The following is a 25972-nucleotide window of genomic DNA, read 5'->3' as shown; positions in this document are numbered from 1 at the left end:
TCACTCACATATGGAATTTAAGAAATAAAACAGATGAACATAGGTGGGAAAAAAAGAGAGGCAAACTATAATATAGGCTCTTAATTAGAGAACAAAGTGAGAATTGTTGGAGGGAGGTGGGCAGGGGGATGGATTGAATAGATGATGATATTAAGGAAGGCACGTGATGAGCACCTGGTGTTAATGTAAGTGATGAATCACTAAATTCTACACCCAAAAATAATATTATACTATATGTGAACTAGAATTTAAATTTTAAAATTAAACAAAAAAAATGAAAAAAGGAAAGCAATGGAATAAGTTGCCTTACAAAATAGAGATCTGTTGCTGGAGCTGTCCAAGTAAAAGCTGGGTCACTCTTGCTGGGGTTATTGGAATATAAAGAATTCCCACAATGAGTTGAAAGTTATACCAAAACTTAGCTAATTATAATCACCTAGAAAGCTTTTGCTTAAAAAGTATGAATTTCTGGGACCTACCCCAGGCCTGGAGTTTCCACTTTATAAAGGCTCCATGGATGATTGTTAAAGCCAGCCATGCTGCAGATGGTGTTCAAGAACTACTATGCTAGTTCCCCTCTAAATGTCCCTACCACTTTAAGATTTTACAATTTTATATTTTATCCACATCCACTGGGAAGTATATGCTTATACTTTAATGGAACATTTCCTAAGTCTACTTTAACACATGGGAGATAGTCAGATTAAGGTATTTCTGGGTCAGAAGAGGAGAAATTAATATCACATTCTCTAGGCCCATCAGTTTACCTCTACCAACATGTGCAGCAAAATAGTAAAGCAGAGGTAAAATTGCCTAAGTTTGACACATTTTCACAACTGCCAACACTTTACTGCTCTACTAAAATAACAGTTCAAGATCCATCCGTGAACAAGGAGAGTCAGTATAAAAATTGTGTCTACATGAAAAATGAATAAGATTATTTAGAAGAGAGCATGTCATATACTTTATAAAAGCAGCTTATTGCTATGAACCATGACAAAAATACAGACCACAAACTTCCAAAACCTATTTACAGAATCACCATGCAACTTAATCCCCAAAACTCTTGTATTTTGAGGTCTTGTCTGTAAAAAAAAAATTGTAAACACAGCATAAGGCAGCAAGATCACTTGACCAGAATCAAATGAAAAATTAGCAGTGGGCCAAAAAGACATTCGGAATAGATTTTATACCTTTCACTCAGAAGTAAGTTTGTTCTCTTTCATGTCTTCTTTCACATCATGTCTTCTTTCACATCCTATGCTTTTCTTAGCAAAATATCCTTCTTGGAAATAACATCTATTACTGTGTTTTTTAATATATCTTTTTTTCTTGCAGTCTAATTTCAGACATAATGGTATCAGTTTTTTTAGATAATAAATTTATTTTTTAATGGTGTTCAATTTGCCAACATACAGAATAACACTGGTATCAGTTTAATAACAGAAGTCAGAGAAAGTTTTGTGCAAGTGGGACTGGAGAAAAAAGTGATTATCAAACCATAATTCTCTGATTCCCTATATCATAATCACCTGGGATACTTATTATAATTAATTTTTTTAAAAAGACTGTTGGGCCCCACCTGAATCTATTGATTCTGCAATTCTGAGAGTATGGCCTAGGAATCTATTTTAAAGCATAGCCCCCAGGTAATTCTTATGCACACTAAAATTCAATAACTGTTGGGCTAAAGGGCAACTGTGTTAAATGTGGGTAACCTCACAAAAACTTCTGTTCGTAAACAAAAATCTTGTAACTCCATAAAATTTCTTTATCTTATGGAAAATATTCTCAATGATTTTGGAATTCCTGTTTTTAAAAAATAAAATATTTTCTTAAACGTAAGGGAAATTAGAAGCTAAACAAGGGAATTTAACTTAAAAACTAAGTCTTAGTTATTTCAGTATGTTGTATTTTTTTTTTAATTTGAGAATGATACCAGCAATTCTCCAGCAATTCAATTAACATTTCTGAGAGCCCACAGGATGCATAACATGAATTGGGACCTCTAGGGATAGAGAACAATAAAGCACAATTCCAGATCTCCAGCAACTGACAATTTGGACTCATTGTAAGATAAATATTATAGTTAGAATAGTCTCAACATTTGCAGTGCATTATCATACCCAGAAAAAGGAAAGGATTCCATCCCTGCTGTGTTTTCTCTCCAGAGTCCTGCTCACAAAATAAAGTGTCAGGACATTTTGAAAGCATCATTTAACAAAAGCTTGCAGAAAGTACTAATTTTTAAGCCCATATATTTTTTTAAATCAGCCTACTATTTTCTATAGAGTAAACTAATAGATAAAGGAGGAAGAACTGTTCTTTACACTTCTTCTAGGTAGTTAAATCAAGATAAATTTAAAGATGTCTAAAGAGGGTCCAGTTTGATAGTCATATTAAGACACTCTTCTTGTTACCATTCTCAGTACCACTCCCTCTTAACCACAAATAATGACTTCAGTAATGGAGTTCTGTAATTTAAAGTATCAAGCAAATAACACTAAGTTACTTAGATGAGTTGACACCGCCTGTTGTGCAAATATGTACTTAGGATAAGATTATAAAAATAACAGCTGCATTATCAACTGGATTCAGACCCGAACAATTTATGTGAATGCAGAGTCAACATGGTCTGAACTTGCTACATAGCATGTATACAGCACTTTATATTTTTTAAGCATTTAACAATTTGTGATAGAAATTGAAAGGTGGAAAGATGCTAAAAGAAGAGAAAAATAAAGATCTAGTGACTATGGCTAATTATCTAATAGTCCTGATTCCTAGAATAAATCATAGTTATTCATCATTTACTAAATGTTTGCTCTGCACCACACACTATGTTAAGCACTAAAAAAACAAAAACAAAAAAACAAAAAAAAAGTGAATAGAGTTAGTAACTTTAAGAAATTCAAAGCCTAGTAAAGGAGACAAATAATTAGTTTTGTGTGAAATTTGGTTAGGTGAAGAAAACAGATTATAAAACTATATAATCTCCTTTTCTGAAATAAAGAATACATAGAGGAGGGGCACCTGCCTGGCTTAGTCTATACAACATGAAACCTTTGATCTCAGTGTTGTGAGTTCAAGCCCCACATTGGGTGTAGAGATTACTTAAAAATAAAATCTTTTTAAAAATCCTTTAAATATATATACATATATATATATGTATATATATATAAAGAAAGAATATGCATAGGAAAATAGAGATACTATTTATCTCCCAAAGTTTCAGTAAGGAATAGAGATATGAACATGCCAGATGGAAATGTCTTCTATAAATTTATTTCTCTCTCTGCTTTTTCCTTGAAATATGCCCAAGTCACAACTCACACCGATAACCGAGTAGCTACCATAACCACTTATGTTTTAAAGAAGAATGTCTCAAAGATACAGGACCCAAAAGCTGTGTCCTTGGCAATGCTTCCCCACCACCAAACTCAGTAACTACACACTGCATACGCACAGGGAGCTTAGTCACACACAATGGATTAGTCCTTCTCAGATCTCATTAAGTCATTTGCTCACTCTCAAAAACATAGAAACAAATGAAGAGAATCACGTAGAAAGACCCTTATCCTTTTACTGTATATTCCTCACAACAACTTAAAGTTTTTACTGTAAAGTCCAGACATGATCCCACCTGGAAGCTATCAGAAATTACCTCTCTTCCTAAATTAAAACTATCGGGGATACCAGAATGAGATGCACCCAAGTTTATAGACAAAGAAATGGACACATAACTCACTTAGGACCACATGACAAATTGGTGACAGAGCTTTCATTTTCAGTCAGTTTCCAATCAGTGGGCTTTGTTCATTCTATGAGGAATATAAATGTCTCCTGTTACTTCATCTGTGAAGTAGAGTGGGATACTTAACATTCACTTCTCTCATAATATGCCAGTTTTGATATTTTGCTCTCTTCCATTTAATGCATTTGATAAAAGGCATTTTGAAAAATGGAAATGGGGTAAATAACTGGATTTTTAATACATTTTTCCAGTGCCAGCACTTTCCCATCCCCCCACTTTCAATTAATTGCCATTTCTCTACCTTCTTGTCCTAGAATTTTCCTAATTTCCCTTTCTTTTCCTGAGATCCATGATGAAACTGATGGAACTCTGTGTGTGTGCGTGTGCATGTGTGTGTATGCATGTGTGTACATAGGGAAAACACCCTGGTAGACACATAATTCTCATTTTTCTACATTAGTGCTCTCATGCTAGCACTGGAACAAAAACCACTGCCTTTCTTAATGTGTAGAGATGGAAAACATTCACAGAACTCTCCAAAAATCAAATCCCAGACCTAACTTTGATCCCCATCAACCTTGTTTCTGCAAGAATTCACAATAAAAAAAAAAAATACCAGGCATTATAAACCAAATTCTATAGGCCAACCATTGTTCAGTTGATACTTATTTTCTCGTTAAATCCTCATAATTACTTTGTGGTGGGATTTACTATCATTTTATAAATGAAAAACTGAAACTCAATGGGATTAGATATTCAAAATGGATTAGATATTCACAATGGTAGTAATTTGGCAGGGTTGGCACTCAAATTCACAATCTCTGGTTTCAAAGCTATGCACTGTCCTAAGTTTCATTTAAACAGCATTCCTTTACATTTCTGAACCTAGGCCTTTTAAAACCTATTGGTCCTGATGCTAAAAGAACTTCTTTTAAGAGATTCTAAATCACACCACTTCTGTACTCTGATCCTACTCCTGTGCTTCAACCACTGGAGTTCTCTGGGATAGGCACTATGCCAAGCTCACATATTAGCCTATAATTCAAAGCCTCCTGGCATCTTCTACCTCAGAGCAGCTCCCCAGAACAATTTTACTGGACAGAAGAGTCTTTCTACCAAAAAAAATGAAATTTTTCATCATTTATATTATATACATCATATGAAAACTTACAAAATTTAAAGAGAAATAATCTAAGGCCAAGGATGTTATTTTATGTTCAAGTAAATAATTTATATTAGAAATGATTTCAAATATTAAATATAGAAGTTTAATCTCTTTCCAAGAATAAAATAATCTAAACAAATTTTAGGTTTAAAGGGCTTAATGTAAAAATAAAATAAAATAAAAGGCTTAATGTAAATATTACACAAGTACATAAATTAAAACTGTTTTGTTGCCAGGAGTAACAAGCAGATCAATGAACAGAAAATCTAGAAATAAATGACAGTTTATTAAAGAGTAAATTATATAAGTGATACTTCAAGTTAATGGAGCAATAACAAACTATTCAATAAATCATAACCTATTCAATATAGAGAGATAGACATTTGGGAAAAAATGTATTAAGTCCTTACCAATTTATACTAAAATAAATTCCAGATAAATTCCTTGAATGTAAAAACTAAAAACATAAATAATCTTTTAAAAAATCTAAGCTACTACAAAAAAAATCTAAGCTGCTTACATAATTATAAAGATTATATTTGTTTAATCTATGTATATGAAACATCTCTCTAAACATAACATTAAAATAAGGAAAAGAATAATAAAATTGAAATTAAAATTTTTAAACTTCTATATTAACAAAAGACCATTAACAAAGTTAAAATAAAAACAACAAACTGAAGAAAGTGTACTTTGGGTATGGTATAACAAAAGGGGGTCATAAAAGCTCCTAAATTAATAAAAATTTTTAAAAGTTGAAAAATAGGCCACAAAAATAAGCGGAATATTTACAAATGAGAAAATGGAAACAGCAAATAAGCTAAAAAAAATATATTAAATATCACAATTTTTTAAATGATACATAATACAATTCATATCTCAATACAAAATAATGTTCTAGCAAGAACTTAAAATATTATTAATATTTAATGTTTATGAGCATGAGAATCAGGCGCTCTCATTCACTGATAAGAACGCAATACAGCACAAACTTTATGGAGGGCAATTTGACGATTTTGCATTTGCTATATTACTTGTCAAAAAGAACTTAAAACAATATGAAAAAATAAGTTTAAAAAGTAAAAAATGCCCTTTCTAATATACCCAAATAGTTAATGTACATGTCTTTTGATACAAAAATTTTATTTCTATTTTATCCTAAGTAAGTTATTGGACAAGTGGGTAAAGGGTATATATGCAAAAATGTTCACTGAAGTATTGTTTATATTAGTAAGTGGCTGGAAACAACCAAAGGTTTGTCAATATTAGAATAAGTAGAGTATAATCACAAAAGAGTATCGTGTAGTCATTTAATTGTGGCATATATCCATATTTATCAACAAGGAAGATATCTATAGCCTATTGTTACTAGGAGTAGCGGTGGAGAGGGAAGGCTTAGGAAGCATATGTATTTTTTACATTTGAATAAAAATATATGAATAATTACATGGATATGTATACATATGAACACAAAACATATACATGCTGCAAAACAATATATGAGAGTTGATATCTATATATGTATACTTATATATGCATAAATACAAAAAAGAAGATATGCAGCAAAAGTTTATTAAGATTATAAATTAGACTTTCTCTTTTTTCTGTTTCTTTTTTGTCTGGATTTTTTTTTATATGCATTGACATTTATTTCTTCTATAATCAGAATAAAATGCTTTCTATTTAAAAAAAAATTTAAGGGTAGCTTTATTTTTAACTTTTTGAGGAACTTCCATACTGTTTTCCAGAGTGGCTGTACCAGTTTGCATTCCCACCAAGCATAGTGCCCTTTCTCCACACCCTCACCAATTCCTGGTTGTTTCTTGTGTTGTTGCCTTAGCAATTGCACTAGTAGGTATTTATCCAAAAAATACAAAAATACTAATTTAAAGGGATACATGAACCCCAATGTTTATAGCAGCATTATCTACAATAGACAAATTATGGAAACAGCCCAAGTGTCCATCAACTAACAAATGGATTAAGAACATGTATATATACACACACACATATATATAACATATAAATATTACAGTCAAATTTACAATATTTATATTTTAATAATATAAATATTACAGCCATAAAAAGGAATGAAATCTAGCCATTTGCAACAATGAAGATGGAGCTATAGAGTATAATGCTAAGCAAAATAAGTCAGTCAGTTACACATTTATAATTTAAAATGCAAAAGAAGGAGGGCTGGAAGGCTCAGTCAGTTAAGCACGTGACTATTGATTTCAGCTCAGGTCAGGATCTCAGGGTTGTGAGATCAAGCCCTGTGTCCAGCTTCACACCGGGCATGAAGCCTGCTTAAGATTCTCTCTCCCTCTCCCTCTGCCCTTCCCCCCACTACAAAATAAAATAAAATAAAATAAAATAAAATCAAAGGAAAAAGAGAGAAAATAGCATAACAATAATAATTTGAAGCAAACTATATTTAAAAACAAGGGATTTAAATTTTTAAAATTTAAAAACTATTTTAAAATAAGGGGAGTTTAAGCCAGATATAGTCTACTCACTAGGTATAAATATTTTATGGTTATAAAAAATTTTATGTACAATCTTGGACATTCTATATCTATATCAACAATAGCACATCAATAGAATCCTGGCAAATGCTCATGTGATAATATGAAGCAAAAAATGGATAAAAATTATATTCACATATTTTTAGAAAGCAGTCTTTGTTAATAGCTTAATAGTTCCTCCCAGTCTTTTTCTTTTTTTTTTTTTTTTTTTTATTTATTTTTTTATTTATTTATGATAGTCACAGAGAGAGAGAGAGGCAGAGACACAGGCAGAGGGAGAAGCAGGCTCCATGCACCGGGAGCCCGATGTGGGATTCGATCCCGGGTCTCCAGGATCGCGCCCTGGGCCAAAGGCAGGCGCCAAACCGCTGCGCCACCCAGGGATCCCCCTCCCAGTCTTTTTCTTAAGCATCAGCTTTTAAAGACTGCTACCAGGTATGAGAGAAGGGGTAAATTCTTTTCTTTCTGCTTTTTATACTTTTCTAAATTTCCATAATGCTAGTATCTTTCATTGAAAAAAGTAAATTAAGCAGAAAAAAGGTATGTAATTCTACTATCTTATATAGAGTTCACAAATGTCATTACCTTGACCAACATTCAAATGATATTTTACCTATAATTAATATGCAAGTAAACCTTCCTAATTAATAATATGAGTTCTATATCCTATATCTAAAAATGAGAAAGTTTAAGTAAAATATAGACCATTACTAGACATATTATTGTGGCAATTAAAACTTTTATTTGGGGATCCCTGGGTGGCGCAGCGGTTTGGCGCCTGCCTTTGGCCCAGGGCGCGATCCTGGAGACCCGGGATCGAATCCCACGTCAGGCTCCCGGTGCATGGAGCCTGCTTCTCCCTCTGCCTGTGTCTCTGCCTCTCTCTCTCTCTCTCTCTCTCTCTGTGACTATCATAAATAAATAAAATTTAAAAAAAAACAACTTTTATTTGGAATCCTAGGTAATAGCATAGGAAAATGTTCATGTGCTGCAAGTCCATTCTATTACATAATAGAGTTTAAATGTAGCCAACAGAATTATCTAACTTCCTTTAAATCAGCAATATTGGGGCACCTGGTGGTTCCCCAGGTATGAGGAGCGTATGTCTTTGGCTCAGGTCATGACCCTGGGGTCCTGAGATCGAGTCCTGCATCAGGCTCCCTGCCTGCTTCTCCCTCTGCCTCTCTCTCTCTCTCTTTCTCTCTTTCTCTCTCTCTCATGAATAAATAAATTAAATATTTTAAGATAAATAAATAAATCAGCACTATTCCTCTGAAGGTACAGAGTAAGGCACGTCACCTACTTTTTCCTTGATAAGTAACTTCAGCTTCTCTACTTTAAAATGTACCTGATAATAGTATTGTGCCTCACAGATTTCTTGCTAAGATTAATGAGCTTGCTTTATATGTAATTAGTACAGTCTCCTAGCACTTTGGCACTCAATAAATGGTAACAACTGATACTATTATGGGCATGGTTAATCTTAAAATATTTAATCTCTCCTTTCTATTAGGATAGACTGTATGCAAAACTAATCAGAATGAAAGAAGGATGCTTTCTAAATTACAAATGGATATCTAAATATCAGAACCAACTTAAAATAGTTGAGTGTGTGAAAGATACAAAATTATATCTGGGAAATTATGTATTTAAACTCCGATTCCGCAAATATACATTTTTATAAGAATGTAATATTTACTATTGCTATGCTCAAGTAATTGTAAGCACAAAAAAAAACCTCAAAATAAAGTCAGCTGTGCTTGCATAGCTAACTTCTTAGAATAACAATTACATTGCACACTATGAATTTTTAATTTTTTAATATGTATTCCATTATTTCACACTCTGTAGAACAACAGGAACCAGAAGGCAGTCTAGTTTAGTGAGAAAGAACAAAGACTAGGAGGCAGACCTAGGTTCAAATCCTATCTCTGTCACTTATTACATGTGTGATCATGGGTGATTATTTAATTTCTCTGAATCTTAGTTTCCTCATCTCTAAAATAAAAATAATTATATTGCCTACCTCAAAAGATTCTTAGGATAATTAAATGAGGTTATCTCTATAAAAATGTCTAGCAAAGTGTTGAGCCCACAAATAAAGTAGTAAATGCTCAAGAATTTTTTTGATGATTATTAGCAGGAAGTAGCAAACATCTTCTGTAAAAGGCCAGATAGTAAATAATTTAAGTTTTTAAGTCCATATGGTCTCTGTCACATCTCATCAAGTCTGTCATCATAGAGCACAAGACAGACAATACACAAATAAATGGGCATGGTTGTATTCCAATAAAACTTTATTTGTAAACATAGGTAGTGAGCCACATTTGGTCACCTGGACATAGTTTGCTGAACACTAGTTTAGTGGCCTCCCCAACTGAGATCTTCTAAATGTGTCTCTAATATGTGAATAGTAGGAATATTTCTTCAATATTTCTTCAATATTTCTTCAATAATCACATCTTCCAGGTCTTTTCCAAAGTATGTTCTATAGAACGCTTGCTTTCTGAGTTCATAGATGTTACATTTCAGTAAGATTCTATGATTATAAGAGCTTGGGAAATCCTTGGTTGAACAAATTTTGTACCTATATAACTTCTTTATATATTAATATTTTTGTAAATCTCCAAAAAGAATATATAAAGTGTAATTCACTGAATCATTATTTTGGCAAAATTTTTGGAATACCTATCCACTTAGTGAATACATAAATAAATAAAATAGACAAAAAAGTCCCTGCATCCATTCTAGTGGGGGGCAAACAATAAGCAAAATAATTAATATAAATATTATTTTGGATGATGGTAAGTGATATAGAGAAAAGTAAAGCAGCTGGAGGACAGGACATGCCAGAGTTGAAAGTATGACACACAGGATCTTCAGAGATTAAATGGAAGTGAACCAATACTCCAATTTTAAAAGATGGAAGTGCTGAATCACTGTATTGTACACCTGAAACGAACATTACACTGTGTGTTAACTAACTGGAATTTAAAACATTTTTAAAGGGACACCAGGGTGGCTCAGGGGTGGAGCATCTGGGCGATGATCCTGGGGTCCTGGGATTGAGTCCCATATCCAGCTCCCCACAGGGAGCCTGCTTCTCCCTCTGCCTGTGTCTGCCTGCCCCTCTCTCTCCCTCTCTCTCTGTCTCTCTCTCATAAATAAATATATAAAATCTTTTAAAAAATAAAATGTTTTTAAAATTTTTTTAAATAAAAGAACTTTTAAAATTCAATAAATAAATAAAATCATTTTCATATGTGGTTTATAAGAGACACTTCTAAAACATAAGAATACAACAAAAAGAATACAATATAAAAAACAGTAGACAGATTTTTAAAATATAACATGCACACACTACCAAAAGAAAACTCTAATACTATTAAACAAGAATGACTTAAAGGCAAAGAACATTACTAGAGATAAAGGTAATAGTTAAAAATAGAAGAGTCAATCCACCAAATATGTATTTTTATGTATATAAAACATATATGTTAAGATAAAATGATTTTTAATTTGTATGAACCTCAAAATATTTAGCTAGTTTGGCAGAAATACAAGGCAAAATAGACAAATTCACAATCAGAGTAAAAATTTTAAAATACCTTTCTCCATAAATGATTTTTAAAAATCTGGGGGCACCTGGGTGGCTCGGTGGGTTAAGTGCCTGCCTTTGGCTCAAGGTCATGATCCTGGAGTCCTGGGATCAAGTCCTACACTGGGCTCCCTGTTTCAGTGGGAAGCCTGCTTCTCCCTCTCCTCTTTGCTCCTGGCTCTGTCTTACTATCTGTCACTATCTCGGTTTCTCTCTCTCAAACAAATAAATAAAATTTTTTTTAAAATCTGGACTACAAAAACAGGAAAAATATTTAAGATTTAAATAATACAATCAGCAAATTTGACTTGATATATTTAGAGTGGTTTACCAAACAATTGCAACAACTGCATAATAAACATTATTTTTAAGCAAATATCACAATCGCACTTAATGGCAAAATGTCAAAAGCTTTTTCTATGAGATAAAGAACACAACAAGGATGCCCATCAACAGTACTTTTATTCTCAACATTGTTGGATTTTTTTAAGATTTTAGTTTTTTGAGAGAGAGAGAGTGAGAGAGAGCATGGGTGAGGAAGGGCAGACTCCCCACTGAGCAGGGAGCCTGACACAGGATACCAGGACCCTGGGATCATGACCTGAGCTGAGGGCAGATGTTTAACTGACTGAGCCACGCAGGCACCCTATTCTCAGTATTGCATTGGAAGTCTTTTAAACAATACAAGAAATACAAGAAGGCAAGAAAAAAATATATAAGGCATAAGGATTAAAAATTAAGAAATCAAATTGCCATTATGTGAAATGATAGAGTGGTATAGGCAGAAAATTTTAAAGTATCTACAGGTAAAGAATTACAATCAAGCAATTTGGCAAGTTTGTTTTATGCAAGGGCTTTATACACAAAAGTATACTGTATTTCTATATACAACCCCAAACAAAACAGAATCTATAAATACCATTTATATAAAGCCATTACAAATATCAAATACCTAAGCAAAAATTTCAATGAAAGAAATGCAAGGCCTCCTTGCAATAAACTATAAAACATTTTTGAGAATAGGTCAAAAGCCTTAATAAGAGAGTTCTACTATGCTCATGGATTGGAAGACTCAAATTGTAATGAAGTAAATCTCCCCATGTTAATCTACAAAATCAAAGCAATCCAATAAAAATTCCAACAGTTTGGTGCATGTGAATGTGTATATACATAACTTGCTAAACTGATTCTAATTTCCTGGAGAAATTATCTATACCTTTAATCACCTTCTCAAACAAAACACACTATTCAAAAAAAAAAAAAGATTAAGAATGTCCTCATGTATTCAGGGTAAGATGTCTTAAGAGATTAAAAATTGTAGCTAAAATGAAAAAGGTAGATACATTTGATTACATAAATAGTAAGCATTTCTGTTCACAAAAAAACACTAATAAGAGAGTAAAAGTCACCTTAAATATGGGGAAAAATATTTAAAAGATACAAAGGACACCACTGGTGCCCCTACTTAAGAGCTCCCTGGCCCATTTCTGATTTTAGCCAGAGCTGCAAAAGAAGTTTCATGTGAGCCCAAACTTAACTGGTTCTGGCAAGTAGTTCATCTTAAATATTCACTGAACAATCTGCTACCTTGTGCTTTAGACTTTCTCTAAAGGCTATGGGAGTACATTTTGCCCAACACAAGCACAGCATGGAGGCTGGGGAAATGAATGCTTCTAACAGGAACTCTCAACCATATTGAATAAGTGCTCCAGACACCCTTCCTTCAGGAAAGTGTTCTATGCTCTTCTCAGAGGTCCTAGAGCAATCAAGCCCCTGATGCCTACAGTGGTGACCTTAATAATGGCTTTTCCTTCTTCTATGCCTCACCATCATCACTCCTTCTCTTCTACTTCCTAGAATCACTCCCAAAAAGCTATATGGGGGTGGCTCAGTTAGTTAAGCATCTTCCTTCAGTTTGGGATTGAGTCCTGGATCACTCAGCAGGGAACTTGCTTCTCATTCTCTCTTTGCCCCTCTCTGCCACTCAACCCCCCACCCCGTTCATTCTCTCTCTCTCTCTCCCCCCCCCCATCAATCAATCAATCAATAAACAAAATCTTAATAAAATAAAAGCTATCCGTACTCTCATCCTTATCATGGACTTTGCTTTTCCTGAAACACAAATTAAAACAACATATTAACTGGTTTGTACCCAAAATAAATTAAGAATTTCTACAAATCAGTAAGAAAAAGACAAGCAGTTGAATAGAAAACTAGGCCAAGAAATAAAAATTAAAAAGAAACCACAAAAGAGGATTTCAAATGTCCAATAAACATGAAAATGTGCTAAACTCCATTAATATTTACAGAAATGCATGTTAAAATCATAATGAAATGTTATATCATACCCAGCAGCATCAAAGTAAAAACTACAAAAATTGGTAATTACAATACTGAGCAAAGGCACATGATAGCAGAAACTCTCATGAACTGCTGGTGGAAGTATAAATTTAGAAAGACTTGTAAAACAGGTTGGCATTATCTAATGTAGATCAAATACCATATCCTATGATCCAGCAATTCCACTTTTAAGTAGTTATCCAACATAAATGCATCCAAGTGTAGAAGAATGCTTATAGCAGCATTATTTATATTAGCCCCAAACTGGAAATGTCTGTCAACAATAGGATGGGTAAGCTGTGATACAGTCACACAATGGAATACTGTGCAACAATGAAATGAGCAAACTACTGATCATTTAGGATGCTAACATTTAGGATGTTATATGTAATAACATATAATACAAAATGAAAGGATACAAACATAAAAGGATATATGTATGATTCCATTTATATGAAGTATAGAAAAATAAGCAATCCAAACTATATTGTTTAAGGATGTATACTCTGGACAAGAAACTAGGGGGTGGGGTAATGAACATGGGACAGAGGGAGAAAAGAAAGAGGCAAACCAGAAATTGGACTCTTAACTGTGCAGAATAAACTGAGGGTTGCTGGAGTGGAGGGGGGCAGGAGGGACAGGTTAAATGGGTATTAAGGAGGGCACTGGTGATGAACACCAGGTATGGTATGTAAGTGATTAAATTACTAAATTCTACACCTGAAACTAATATTACACTGTATGTTAACCAATTAGAATTTAAATAAAAAATTGAAAAAAAAAGTGATTGCCATAAAAAAGAAATAGTGATTTTACATTTGTGGGAGGAAAGAGAGTAATGATTGGTAGAAGAGCAAGAAGGATTCTGGGGATGCTATAAACACTATTTCTTAACCTTAGGTGGTGACTATACAGATACTCACTTCATGATTAAACATCTTTGTTTTATGCACTTCTCTACTTGGATACTATATTCTATAATACAAAGGTTAAAAACAATTACTTTCTTAAACCATTGACATTTAAACATAAGATAAGCAATATAAAGAAAGTGATAGGGCACCTGGGTGGCTCAGTTAAGTCTCTGCCTTTCGCTCAGGTCATGACCCCAGGGTCCTGGGATCAAGTCCCACATCAGGCTCCCTGCTCAGTGGAGAGTCTGCTTCTCCCTCTACCCCTACCTGCTGTTTGTGGTCTCTCCCTCTCTCTTTCTCTCTCTCTCATGACCTCTCTCTTTCAAATAAATAAAATCTTTAAAAACTGGGAAAAAAAGAAAATTATAAAAACTAAAACTAAAACTAAAAACTATGAGATACCAGTTTTCATCTGTATGGTCCAGGGTATGAAGAAAGAAGCAGTTTCGAACATTATTGTTAGGAGTACAAATTGGCACAGCAGCTATGAAAAGCAATTTGATAATAACTTCAAATTTTCATTTTAGTTTGCATATAACCTTTAACCCACGATTCCATTTCTAGGAATTAGTCTTACAGGTATATTTGTACATGAACACAAGGAAGACTCTACAAGGATATTCAATGCAGTACTGTTTGTTAGTAATAGCAAAAGAATAGAACCAAAGAGTCCATTAATGAGGGGTTAAATAAATTATAGCATACTCAAACACTGAATATTTGTACTCATTTAAAAGAATGAGAAAGCATTCTTTCTCCTAATATCCTAATAGGTATATCCTCAATAGTATATTGTAGAAATGAAAAAAGCGAGATACAGGTAAATATATATATAATATATCATTTGTGGTAAGAAAGTTTTTCATAGTATAGCTCTACATGGATACATAAGAAACTGGTAATAGAGATGGCTTTCAGAAAAGGGACCTGAGAAATTGTGGAGCTTGTAGGAAGTACATCTACTTTTTACTCTGTACTTTCTCTCTACCTTTATAAATTTTTGCCATATACACATATGACCCATTCAAGTAAATAAATTTATTTTGGAATTGAGTTTCCCAAAGTCCTCAACATCCCTGACACATAACAAATACCTAATCTTGTAAACAGTAGTAAGATATAAAGATTACCTGAGAAAGGAAGTATCTTTAAGGTATGCTATCCTGTGCACCATCTAGTATATCACCTATGTACATATTTTATATTCCTGAAGTCAGTATAATTGACTAAATCTAAGAATGAAGTTTTGGGATTTACCATCCTCGGATGACGGTCTCAGCATAATGGAAGCACCTTTAAAATGACACAGATTTTCAAAAACATTACAAAACATTGTTAGACAAAACAAAGATGAGAAGTATTATCTTGTGTTAACCAGATCATTTAAATGACAGGAGAACGAGTCATGATTAGGTCCAGACAGATCCACTAAACATATATTCCCTCTTTGTATAATTTGTAATAATTTTATTTTATTTTAAAGAAGCATACTTGAGCAATAAATAATTCTTTCTTCCAGATGGCTCTGCCCACTTTTTGGCATACATACTCTTTGTGAATGCCATGAGTATTTAGCCATTTACAAAAAAGTAAAATGGTTACTGCAAAATAGGTTGAATCAAGAAGATCTTCACTTCAACTTATCCCTTTCTCTGTAAACCCAACACAGTGAACATGGAAATACTATAGATCATTTTAATACCCTTGAATCTAACTTTCCCATAGCTTTTATGAATGTCTTTTTTATTTAAGTTAATCTCATGTCTGTCTTTAAGTTCATTCAACTATATACAGACCTCATTCTGTGTACGTACAATCATGGGGACTATAAATGTTTTGCCAATCTCATGTTAACTTCATAATAAACAAAAATGAATGACATCTGAAAAAGAAAGATGCTTCCACTCTTAAAATTCAGAAGTAATTAGTAGATTACAACATGGTTCTGTACCATTTGTTCACAGGCTTTAAAGACTATAAAGCTCCTAAATTCACATTTAAACCTACAGGTAGTTACTTATTTACTTGTTTCTTCAAATCAACAAAAAATCTATGCTGAACTAGTTAAGAGTCAATGGCTTTATTTTTTCTTAATCCTATGTAAAATCATATTTTTTTTCTTCAGCATATATTAATTAAGCACCTGACCCTGGCCTACATGAATAGAACAACTCTTCAATTGCTTCAATATGCATTTCTTCAGACTATAAATCTTTTAAGGATAAAAAATTGTATTTTTTCTTCCTTTTGATAAATCTATACAGTATCTTGGTACAGAGACTTCAGTAATTTTTTATTATACAACATTTTAAAACGCAAAAAAACAATTTAGTCTACTTGATGAAAAGAAATACTCTGATGTATATCAATTTAATCAAAGTCAATTTTAATAAGAACTCCTCTTTCTATGGTAAATTATTATTATTAACACTCTGGTTATTGTTTCCACTAAGATACTCTTGTAGAGTAGGTTATTCTGAATTTACATGTTGTCATATTTGTTGTTATACATTGTTATGTCTTGGAGACTAGTACCACCATTTTCTTGGATTTGAGATGCAGTACAGAGACATTTCTGATGTAGCAATTACAGTTAATTATCCATTTTCCAGTGCAGATAAACTGATCAGGAGGGAGAGATAGTAAGCAATTCTTCTTGCCAGCTAACTGAAGGCAAAAATAACAAAACCCAGAAAAAAAATTTATCTAAGTTAAAATTCCGATTCTGCTAAATAAAAAAAATAAGTTAACAATTTGAGATGATTGTCAGGGCAAAAGGAAAAAGATAGTAAGAGGAAAAAATTTAGTTTCCAAATAAATATATAGAAACATTTCTTTAATTATTATAATACAAGAGGAGCTTCATTCTAAATTATACCTTCTTACTACATGGCAGTTCACAAGCAACCTAAACTCTTTCCTCAGAACTAACTGTATTCTTTTACCTTAAAATATGATGTAATTGTCTGTTCCTCTGTCACAAAAGCATAGTAACAATGTTACTATGGACAATGATGATCATGGAGCCACAAAGTTTACCACAGCTTCATTCACCAATGCTCCCACCCATACAGTGTCATCCTCAGAAACCATCTGGTGCTCCTTCTGCATAATTACCAAAATATTGAGTTAGCACTTAACACTCTAGGGAGGATTAAATCAATTTTTTTAAGCGAGAAAAATTCCAGCCAAGTCAAAACAGAATTATAAGGTCTAAAAACTTTCTCCAAAGATCTTGTATGTCCAGGCTTTACCTTTTTTTTTTTTTAATTGCAGTACCTGAACTATACAAATAGTATATTCAGTGAGTAGAATGCTGGCAAAGCAGATGTTACCCCTTGCATCCACCCACTAAATTTTTATTCCCAATTTGGGTGTCTGCAGTGGTGAATCAGAGCAAGGTGACTCAGTCAACTAACGACAAAAATTTGACGCTACACTTGCCTCACAGTGTTTACCATGAAATAAGACTATTATGCTCCTAAAACTTAAAAGCACAGGAGCTAGCCAAGTTGCAAAATAACATTCAGGATAAGACCACTGCATCATAATTTCTCTCTAATTGTTTTTCTTAGAACAGATGTCTAAGATGAGTTCCTCACATTAAAAACAAATGGGAGGAGATTAAGGTTTTGAACTATGCCTTTGACAAGCCCATATGAGTGTCTTACAATCGTCAGAATTCATTCAAGGGGAAAGCAAGAAGCATGGCAAAACATAACTCAGCAAAGTACTGTGCTTCAAAATATGTCTTGTTCCAGAACTTCAGACTGTACATATGTTCTCTTTTTTTGTCCTAACTTCTGTGAACCAACTGGGTGCCTACAGACAATGAAAACCAACCAAAATTTAATGAGTACCTACCATCTTCCAGACACTTTGCTTTATACAAGAAAAGCATGCTGTCATGGTAGACAAAAACAAAGTACCAAAGGCCATTTTTTCTAAATTTTGCACCAAGGCACCCCAATATGCCACAGAGAACTCACAGAAATACTAAAGGATATGTTAACTCCAGAGAAGCAGATTGATACACGACATCTGTCAATCACCGCAAACTACAAACACAAATTTCAACTTTATATCATACTATATTCATTTCTATGGCTTCATATCTTTGCAAAGCTGGGTTTTCAGTGGTTACAGTGATTTAAAAAAAAAAGCAACTATGCCAAAATTTATATGGAACAGAAAATAAGGAAGGCAATGTCCAATCTGTTTTCATGTTTGAAAAAGTTGTACAGTGCCCAAAGGCACAGACATCTCATTAGCAATTGTGATTATTTAAAAACAAAATTAAAGTTGTGGATTTTTTTACTTTCAATTTACCTGTATTTTTTTCAAACAGCTAATAAAATTATAGTACATAAATACTTAAGTTGTTTGATCCCAACTATGTACTAAAGTAAACTGTTAATTATTTCTCTTGTATCAGAGTCACTGTGAAAAAATTACTGACACACTAAAGACACCACGAACAAAGAAAAATTGAGAACTTCTGACTTAAAGCTTCAGGCTTGTTAACTCACAAATACGTAAGACTCAAATAAATAAAGACAAATCACTGGTGACAAATAAAGGAAAATAACACAAGTACCTAAAATATACTTTTCCAAGTGTGCCTGAATAAACTTGGTCCAGAGGAAGGGAATGAGCCAGGGTTACTGTGAGCAAAATCAATAGTCTCAATGTCAGTACCAAATAAGTCAGGCAGTGCCTTGAAATGTATATGCAATCTAAAAAGGAAAAAGGAAGCAATGAGACAACCTGAGAAAAGTAACTCAAAAGCACTCCACATAAGAGAAGAAAAACTCACTGGAAACACCACATTGTTAGGTTAGATAGTCACAGAGACATAAGATAAGCATGTGTGCAACTTCACACTAGAGGGTATCCTGGCAGTATCTGTTCATATTTCTGATCCCAGATCAAAATGTAACCAGGAAATATGTAAGTGCACATGGGAGAAAAGATACTAAAAAAGAAAGAAAACAAGGTCTTAGGACTTTAAAACATACAGAATTAGGGATGCCTGGGTGGCTCAGTGGTTGGGCCTTCGGCTTGGGTCGTGATCCCGGCATCGAGTTCCACATTGGGCTTCCTGCAAGGAGCCTGCTTCTCCCTCAGCCTATGTCTTTCTCTCTCTCTATCTCTCTCTCTGTGTGTCTCTCATGAATAAATATATATTTAAAAAATAAAAATAAAAAATAAAAGCAAAACCTTTATTATATTTTTAAGATTTTATTTATTTATTCATGAAAGACAGAGAGAGAGGCAGAGACACAAGTAGAGGGAGAAGCAGGTTCCATGCAGGGAGCCAATGTGGGACTTGATCCTGGGACTCCAAGATCACACCCTGGGCTGAACGCAGGGGCTAAACCACTAAGCCACCCAGGGATCCCCAAACAAAACCTTCAAAAGCCTCACTTATATCCTTTATTTTCAAACACACAACAGCACTCTTTTCAATAATCACATTTCATGGCAAAAGCAGTATATCTAACTTTCCAAAGACCACTCTCTACTTCTTGAACTCAACTCATGAACATGACTCATTATTCTTCAAAAGCTGGACAGAAAAATAAATTCATCATCCAAGGCATAATTTTTTCATATCCGAGAACTCCCCTTTATTCTTGTATCACAAAAAAACTTTCCATTGCACCTTCTGAAGACAAAGTGTTTTCAGAGCTACCATATATATCCCAGTAAGAGAGGGAAGGCTATTGTTTTCCCCCACCTGCCAGATTTTGAGAAAATGAGAATCAAAGAAATAACATAAACGAGCTTTCATTTTCAGTAGCTAGGATAAAATCCTATTTTTATTACTTATTAGTTATTACCATGTCTTCCAAGTTATATTCAACAGGCTCAACCTCTCCTCCAAATTTCATGATGCAATACTAAGTTTAGAAGGTACTAATTTACCTGAATGCTAATGCTTCTTCTATATCGAGTTTGCTTAAAATAAGACTCAGACATTTTTAAAGTGACAGGAAAATAGAGACAGAACAGAGAAGAGAAATTAAGGTCACAAAATCAATTTAAATGTGACATTAAGCTTAAGTTCTCCCCAGACACCCTCTAAGATACTATGACCCCCATAGATATACATAAATGTAGGAAAAGGAAACTTGTCAGGTAATATAATAGATGAAACACTTTTTAATGAGCTTTCATGCCCCAGTACAGTGGATGCCAATTCAAAGAAGCAGCTCCAGTGGCCAAAAGGACTTTTCACTCAGGAGCAACAACCAGACTGTAGATATCACCTGTTTGTTACAAGTATCCTAACTGGCATCTCAGTTACTTTAAAGAGGCTCATAAAAATTCCTAGAGCACTGAGGAGGGGATAAAAAAATCAACATAGGCAATTAGTCAAACAGAAAGGGTCCTGCCACAGCCATTTCCTTTTAGAATTCTGGAAACCTGACAGCATCATAACATTACACTTGCAAGATGAAAATTTTTCCGCAATGCTTTCCAGGACTCATACTCAATCTACAGGTATCTAACATATTTCCTAATACTTAATTGACTATTTTCTTTATCCTTCTCAATTGCTCTTGTACCCTCAGCTAGAATCTACTCTGAGAAAAGTAAAATTAAATTCACATTACCTTTTCCAAATGTATTTGTCTTCTATAACTGCTCAGCAATCCTGGAATGGAAACAGAAGTACTGAACCAGAAAAGACCCCAAATAACCAAAGGAATGTTGAAAAAGGAAACCAAAACTGGTGGCATCATGATTCCAGACTTCAAGCTCTATTACAAAACTGTAATCATCAAGACAGTATGGAGTATGGTACTAGCACAAAAACAGATCAATGGAACAGAATGGAGAACCCAGAAATGGCCCCAAATTCTATGGTTCAACTAATCTTCAACAAAGCATAAAAGAATATCCAATGGAAAAAAAGGACAGTCTCTTCAATAAATAGTGGTGGGAAAATTGGACAGCCACATGCAGAAGAATGTAACTGACCATTTTCTTATACCACATACAAAAATAAACTCAAAATGGATGAAAGACAGGAATCCATCAAAATCCTAGAGGATAACACAGGCAACAACCTCTTTGACTTAGCTGCAGCAACTTCTTGCTAGATATGTCTCCACAGGCAAGGGAAACAAAAGCAAAAATGAGCCATTGAGAATCAGGATTTAAAAAATTTTTGCACAGCAAAGGAAATAGTCAACAAAACCAAAAGACAACCTATGGAATGCGAGAAGATATATGCAAATGTTTTATCAGATAAAGGGCTAGTATCCAAAATCTATAAAGAACTCACCAAACTCAACACTTAAAAAACAATAACCCAGTCAAGAAATGGGCAGAAGACATGAACAGACATTTCTCCAGAGAAGACATACAAATGGCCAACAGACACAAGAAAAAATGCTCCACATCACTCAGCATCAGGGAAATTCAAATCAAAACCACAATGAGATACCACCTCACACTAGTCAGAATGGCTATAATTAACAAGTCAGGAAACAATAAATATTGTCAAGGGTGCAGAGAAAGGGGAACCCTCTTACACTGTTGATGGGAATGCAAGCTGTTATAGCCACTCTGGAAAACAGTATGGAGGTTCCTCAAAAAGTTAAAAATAGTGCTACCTTATGACTCAGCAATTGCACTACTAGATATTTACACAAAAGATACAAAGGCAGTGATCCGGGGCTTCTGGGTGGCTCAGTGATTGAGCATCTGCCTTTGGCTCAGGTCATGATCCTGGGGTCCTGGGATCAAGTTCTGCATCAGGGTCCCTGTGGGAAGCCTGCTTCTCCCTCTGCCTATATCTCTTGCCTCTATCTCTGTGTCTCTCATGAATAAATAAAAATAAAATATTTAAAAAGATTTTTTTTAAAAAGCAAAGGTAGCAATCCAAAGGGGAACCTGCACTCCAATGTTTACAGCAGCAATATTCACAATAGCCAATATATGGAAAGAGCCGAGATGTCCATCAACAGATGAATGGATAAAGAAGACATGGTATACGTATACAATGGAATATTATCCAGCCATCAAAAAAAATGAAATCTTACCATTTGCATCGACCTGGATGGACCTAGGGGGTATTATGCTAAGCAAAATAAGTCAATCAGAGAAAGCCAATTTTCATATGATTTCACTCATGTGGAATTTAAGAAACAAAACAAAGGATCATAGAAGGGAAGGAAAAATAAGATGAAATCAGAGAGGGAAACAAACCATAAGAGACTCTTAATCATAGGAAACAAACAGGGTTGCTGGAGGAGAGAAGTAGGGGATGGGATAACTGGGTGATGGGCATTAAGGAGGACACGTGATGTAATGAGCACTGGATATTTTATACAACTGATAGATGAATCACTGAATTCTACCTCTGAAACTTAACAATGCACTATATGTTAATTAACTGAACTAAAATAAAATAAAATACAAATTTTTAAGAATGTAAAAAAATAAAAGAAACAAATACTGAAGGCAGAAGAAATCTAACAGTCTACTGTGGTCTGTTGTATTATGTTCCCAAACTATCTATTCCCATTCTTTGATATGTGACTTCCAGTGTCCCCCCCAGTAGATGGAGTAGGTTTTCCTGCCCCATTGCCAGGCATGGATAGGTGACTTGGTCAATTGAATATGAGAAGATGTGACAAACACTATATCTTTATGGAAGCTTGAAATGCACCTACACAATTTGGTTCAGCAGTTTGTACTCCTGGCTTCTGCTGTGAGAACAGCACATCCCAAATAGGGGCTGCTCCTTCAACCTGGATCAGAGACTGAAATGCCATATGGCCAAAGAAAGCCAAGCAGAGCCACGGGCAACCTGAAGACCCATGATTGAGAAATGAATGTTTGTTGTTTTAAGCCACTGTGACTTTGTGATTCTTTCTGACTGCAACAAAACTGACAAATACAGAAACTGGTAACAGAAATGGTACTATACTGGGGTACCTGGTGGCTCAGTTGTTTAAGCAGCTGCCTTCAGCTCAGATCATGATCCCAGGATCCTGGGATAGAGTTGGACTTGGGCTCCCTGCTCAGCAGGGAGTCTGAGTCCCCTCGTCCCTCCCCCTCCCCCTGCTCGCGCTCTCTCTCTCTCTCTCTCTCTCTCTCGTTCACTCTCTCTCTCTCTCAAATAAATATCTTTTTTAAAAAAGAAGTGATATTATACTGCATAAGAACCTCAAAACCTCAGTGACTTACCAACAGCAAATATTTATTTCTCTACTCATTCTATGCTGGTGGAAGCAGGTCAGTGTGTCTCTCCTTTAGGCCTTGAGTCAGATTCAAGTCTACTCTATTTTCTTATTTTAGAACCCAGGCTCAGAACACACTGTATATTTGAAACATGCTCTTATAACAGAGGGCAAAGGAATTAGAAGCCTAGTGGAAACTTGTTTTTTTTTTTTTTTTAAGTTACTATTATTTTATTTTGAAATTGCATAAGTAAAAAGGAAAGAGCAGGGGGCAGCCTCTATAAAGGTCTAGCTCAGCCTTAGGGAAGCAAGGATGTTATGTGGAATATGAGACCTCCAGAGATCAAGTTACATTATCATCCACTCAGCAGCTTCCTGTACTAGGTAGGACTCAAGTACTACCTTGAGCTCTGGTCAGAAGCTCTCCTATGGTTCCTCTCCTCTAGGTCTCCTTTTTTTTTTTTTTTTTTTTTTTTTTTTATTGGTGTTCAATTTACTAACATACAGAATAACACCCAGTGCCCGTCACCCATTCACTCCCACCCCCCGCCCTCCTCCCCTTCTACCACCCCTAGTTCGTTTCCCAGAGTTAGCAGTCTTTACGTTCTGTCTCCCTTTCTGATATTTCCCACACATTTCTTCTCCCTTCCCTTATTTTCCCTTTCACTATTATTTATATTCCCCAAATGAATGAGAACATATAATGTTTGTCCTTCTCCGACTGACTTATGTTTCTAAAAGATTCTGCTCAGAAATTACATAGCCAAAACCCAAAATCAGTAAGGAGGAGGAAATATACTTCACCTATAAAGTTAAGGAATAAATAATTGTAATCGATAGTACAATACGCTATATTTATTATTTTTTTAATTGAAGTACAGTTGAATAATGTTACATTAGGTATAACACATAACAATTTAACAAGTCTCTCTGCTATGCCAAGCTCACTACCATCTGTCATCATACAGCACTATTACAATGATTGGCTATATTCCCTATACCTTTTATCCCCATGACTTCTTCATACGTTTTAATCATTGTACCAGCTATACTTTACATAAGTTATCTTACTGTATCTCTCAGCGACCCAACAAGAAAGACATTATCCATCTTTTACAAATTTGTGGCTCAGAGGAGTTATGTAACTTGTCCAAAGATATTCCAAAGATGTGTGATTGGAGGCTGAGGATCCCAGTCCAGGAACATATGACTCCAAAGCACTTGCTCTTAAACTCACTCCACATTCATACACAGTTTTTCTCTGTCAAGTTACAAGCATTAACTTAACAGATGGGATCTGTCCTTGTGTAAAACCAGTATTGGCTATAAAAGACTTCAATAACTAACCTATCTAAGTGAAATAGGGCAATATAAGGGTAGTAAAAAAGAGAGAGACATCTATGAAAATAGACTTATGAAAAGATAGATAGGAATGAGTACAGAACAATGAGAACCCCAAGGAACTGGAAAATAAGAAGAGAAATTGATAGCACTTCTCTGGGCAAGAGCACTTACAAAAATAGCTTGCCTCAGGGGAAAACTTTTTAGATTCTGATTTCACAGGCCATAAGAAAAGCAGTAGGGTGTTTCCCTTTTCTTTAAAAAGTATAAACACTCAGTTTTTTTTGTAGCTACCTGAATACTACCATGAACTCACTTCAGACACCACTGTGAAACTGGTGGTCACTAGCCTTTGGACATCATGTGTTTTTTAAAATCCAAAAAACATACTATCCCTGATGAAACTGAATGAGTTCCTCTCAATACGTTTAAGGAATCCTTTTTCATCTGAGTCACCTTGGGGCTCCAAACCATGATCTGCTGTCTCTGCCAATTTCTACCACAATTGTAAGTCTATTTGAAATGTTAAGAAACTATGGTGGCAAGGTAACTTCTAGTTGTTATTGTTGACTTCTTATAATTCAAGAATTTAAAACTAATTAGAGATACATATTTATGCTAGCAAAATACTTTCTAATCAGGTAGATAGTAATTAGAGCAGTAGAGGCACCACAGAACATTAGTATTGCAACAGAAAGCTGGTGAATCTTTTAGCAGGCCTCCATGCCAGAGAGCTAGGCTGCTGCTGGAGAAAAGGCAAACACTCTCTAAGTTACATAGCTCATTACAAGTAACTAATCTTTGTACAAGTATGCCATGTTATTTTATTTGTTTATATTTGAAGACCCTGTTACTCTATAACACAATGGGGGGAAAATTAAAAAGAAAACAACATGTACTCTCCCATATATGAGAAGAAAACTGTAGTAGTCAGTTATCCATACAACCTGATCCTAATTATTCTCTTCTTCAACCCCTACTTTTTCCAGAAATGTTGCTACTATAGCTTACCATTCATAGTCTTACAGTAAACTAAGTAAGTTGTATTTACCTAAGATGGCTTTGGAAATTTTCCTGCAATTCAGAATGTCAATAAGTCACATGGTAGATTAAATCAGAAAAGGATCAATTGTTG

The 25972-nt window shown here is 34.4% G+C and overlaps 1 protein-coding gene and 1 long non-coding RNA gene across 16 annotated transcripts in view; one reads left to right on the top strand and one right to left on the bottom strand.

Annotated features, from left to right (window-relative positions):
* SOX6 (SRY-box transcription factor 6) overlaps positions 1–25972 on the bottom strand; it is a 633064-nt gene that overhangs the window by 494938 nt on the left and 112154 nt on the right. The window contains exon 1 of one of the 15 annotated variants that reach the window (XM_072793941.1): positions 20920–20961. The exons of 13 other annotated variants lie outside the window; for them this stretch is intronic. The gene's annotated coding sequence lies outside the window, so the exon portion shown is untranslated. Of the gene's footprint in view, positions 1–20919; positions 20962–25972 lie in introns of those variants that run through there. One more of the 15 variants, XM_072793949.1, reaches the window with a different exon arrangement.
* The window catches only part of LOC140614739 (uncharacterized), a 103359-nt gene that overhangs the window by 33283 nt on the left and 44104 nt on the right, over positions 1–25972 (top strand). The window lies entirely within an intron of this gene.

The sequence above is a fragment of the Canis lupus genome, chromosome 23, assembly GCF_048164855.1.
Source record: "Canis lupus baileyi chromosome 23, mCanLup2.hap1, whole genome shotgun sequence".
Taxonomy (NCBI): domain Eukaryota; kingdom Metazoa; phylum Chordata; class Mammalia; order Carnivora; family Canidae; genus Canis; species Canis lupus.
The sequence above is the reverse complement of the archived record's forward strand: the minus strand, read 5'-3'. Positions and strand labels throughout refer to the sequence as shown.